Source organism: Nicotiana attenuata, chromosome 10, assembly GCF_001879085.1.
Source record: "Nicotiana attenuata strain UT chromosome 10, NIATTr2, whole genome shotgun sequence".
NCBI lineage: Eukaryota > Viridiplantae > Streptophyta > Magnoliopsida > Solanales > Solanaceae > Nicotiana > Nicotiana attenuata.
Window position 1 is genome coordinate 48,233,157 of NC_031998.1, and position 3,357 is coordinate 48,236,513.

The following is a 3,357-nucleotide window of genomic DNA, read 5'->3' on the forward strand; positions in this document are numbered from 1 at the left end:
ATGCCGGGAGAGCCTTCTATAGGTGGGTTAGCCAAGTGAGCAGATTAGCAGTCGCGTGGTTGGCGAGGCTTCTGCGAAGAATCTTATCGGGTATGTAGCGAAGGAATCGATCGTGCGAATGTGGTGGATGATTTAGAGTATAAGAAGGAGGTTTTACAGAGAGATCTCGAGAATTTTGGCGGTTGATTGTGCAAAGTTATGTCTATAAGGGATAAAAAGGATGAGTGAGTTCCAGATTGGTGAAATTATGGCTTCAAGCTAAGTGGGAGAGTCCCACCGCTTGTGATGGGGTTGCAGAGTTGATTGCTTGCAAGGTTTCTGGTTATTAGTATGTTGATGGGTTATTCTAGCTACGGGAAAAGAACATAAGAGATGAATTGAGCAAAGGGATTGTTGAAATGCATGTTATGGTGGCCTTATTGGCTCATGTTCAGACTTGGGAAAGGATTCAGGATTTATGCCTTGTTTGGATGCAGGTTTCAAGGAAGTGATTCCACCGGGTGCCTCGTCGAGAGGGTATTCATGTGTTATAAGATTTATGGAGTTGATTATATTCGGGGCCAAGTCAGAGCGGGTGGCTCTCAGCAGCGGTCCTAGTGAAAATTCAAAAGATGAAGTGTAATACTTAATGATTTTGAGCCTATAGGCGCAGTTGAGAATCAAGCTTATGCAACAGCTTACGAATGGAGACTCAGGACGTTCTGTGATGTTTTGGGCTTGCGGTATGGCATTTGAGAGATATGAGTCAGTTCATGGGATTTGAGACATCATGGTCTCGTGATTCGAGGCCGCTCGGGATGAGTGCAGAGGGAGTATGTTATGTGCTGGAAGAAATCAGTGATACCTTTAAGGCAATCAAGGATAAATTGGAAGAAGGTAGTTGATTGGCCATAGTTGAATTTGGCATATTGGTGTTGGCAGTCAGTTTCTGCAACGTGATCGAGTTATGTAAGTGATTGGTGATGGCACGTATCAGGCTTGTCAGCTGCCGCAAATGATGTTATTCAGAGGCCTTCTATTGTTATGGCCTGTTGTGTGGAAGCAGATTCCGGAAGGGGCTATGGTGGCTTAGACCACTACTTGGATGGTTGCATATTTTACGATTATGAGTATTCGCCCGTGCGTTGCTATGTTTCTCCTGAAGTGAGTTAAGTGAAAAGTTCTTATATGATGAAGTGTTAAAATGTTAATGTTAAAAATCGTGTTCTATCGTATGTTGGCACATTGGTGCGGTGAGTAGCATGGGAATTCAAAGTGAGGATCAAGGTTGCAGCTTGGTGCTGGTAAGGATGTCATGGGCTCGGATGAGCAGGAAAGGAGCTTCGGCGTTTAAGGTAAGTTGGCATTGTCTTCAGCGTCCCCTGAGATTGGTGCTTGGTAAATGGGGCTTGTATCATGGTTAATGATTCTTGATCGCTTTCAGCGTTAGTGTGGTCGGTGGGCTGGAGGTAAGACCAAGTAAATTGTTATGGTAGATTGTGGGGGAGTGTCCCACAGGTTTCATAAATGTGGCACGTAGTCACTTGACTGATTTAAGATTTAGACCAAGTATGAGGATTGTGGTAATATCATTAATTTGAGAATTTATGCCCGGAGGGCACTCTATTTATTGGGTTATGGCCTGTGGAGGTTCGCTCCGGTTATGATGGTGGTCCTTGTGTGTTATGAGAAGAGGAAAAATTGGTATGGACCTTTGAAAGGTTATTGGCTTAGTTTGGTATGATCAGGATCGACTTGAGGTCGGTGGATGGGTGTAAATGTGAATTTGGGCTCTATGTTAGGCCAGTTGTGTTCATTTCAGTAATGCACTCCTTATGAGGTAGTCAGGGTGTTATTTCGTTGTCAGATATTCCATGTAGTGATGCATTGCGCCGTGAAAGTTGCGAGACGGCTTGAGAAATTTCTTATGTGTTGAAGATCCGTGCAGAGATGATGTACTATGAACAGGATGGCTCTTGAGATTCAGTCTGTATATCGCACCCTAGTTGTGCTTGAGTTTTGTAGCTTATGACGCTATATGTTCCCTTAGGGATGGTATTATGCACTTAGCGTGCTTATGACCGATATTTGGTATGCTGTTGTAATGAGCAAATTTAGCTCGATGTATATCTCCTTATGTGAGTTCTACGTGTAGATCGGTTGGCACGCCGCCATGGTCATGTTGTTTGGACCGGGTTGCACGCCGCAACAGCGTAATGTTCAGTATAGTTTCCCATATCTGTTTATTGTGTTCTGTTTCCTATTTTCTAAGGGAAGTCCGTATTACTGCGGGAGTTAGATAATTCCTTTCAGAGTTCATTTTTCTTTTTGTATCGCATTTTAAAATGGCAGCCTATTGGCACACTGTGGTATCACATGAGACTTTTTATTATGTCCGGGATGGCTTATGGCCTGAGTAGTTAGTACTGGGTGAGGTGAGCCCATTGGAATCAGGATCAGTGCAATCTGACTATATAGAGTATGTTAAGGAGCAAGATCTCCACTTGTTTCAGAATATGGTAATGTTTCTTGCCAGAAGTATAGACTCAATGATTGATTGACTCGGCAGTGATTATGAATTTCCTCACATCTCTTCCGTTGTGGCGGTGTTGTAAGAGTGGGAGTAAGACCTGTGTGTTATGGGGTGCAATGGGAGCACCAGATTCGTGGAATCTCGACTAAGTTGAACAGAAAAGGTTATCGTGATCCGGTGAGTAAAATGAGGGAAAGTGTGAATTCAACAAAGTTATGCAATCGTGTTTGAGTACAGCGTGTGGTGATTGATATGGTGATCGTATGTTGGAAACAGGCCTGGCATAGGATTCCGGATGTTGGAATCGGGATCTAAGGCTTATTTGCTTGAATAAAAGGGAATATCTTCAGAATTTAGCGAGCCAATGTGCTCAGCTAAGTTGTGGTAGCACGGGGAGGTGCATGAGAAGTTAAACATCAATTTCAGACTACTTCAGTATAGTTCTCAGCACGTTCGAGGACGAACGTATGTTTAAGTGGGAGAGAATATAACGACCCAACCGATCGTTTTGAGTCCTAGCGCTCCGTTCAGCAGTCGGAGGCCATGAACAAATTCATTTCAGGTATTATGACTTGTACGCGTGGTCGGAATTAAGTTCCGGGAAGTTCAGAGTTGATATAGAAAGAGAATTCTCATTTGGGAAGCTTACAATTGAAAGAATGAACTAGGATTGGATTTTTGAGTAAACGACCTCGGAATCAGGATCCGAAGGTTCCAGCAGGTTCGTATGATGATTTCGGACTTGGGCATATACCCGGTTCAGGTTTTGGATAACCCGGGAGCGTTTTGGCGCCTATTGTGGAAGTTAGCATTTTAGAAAAAATTTCATAAGTTTGGTTTGAAGT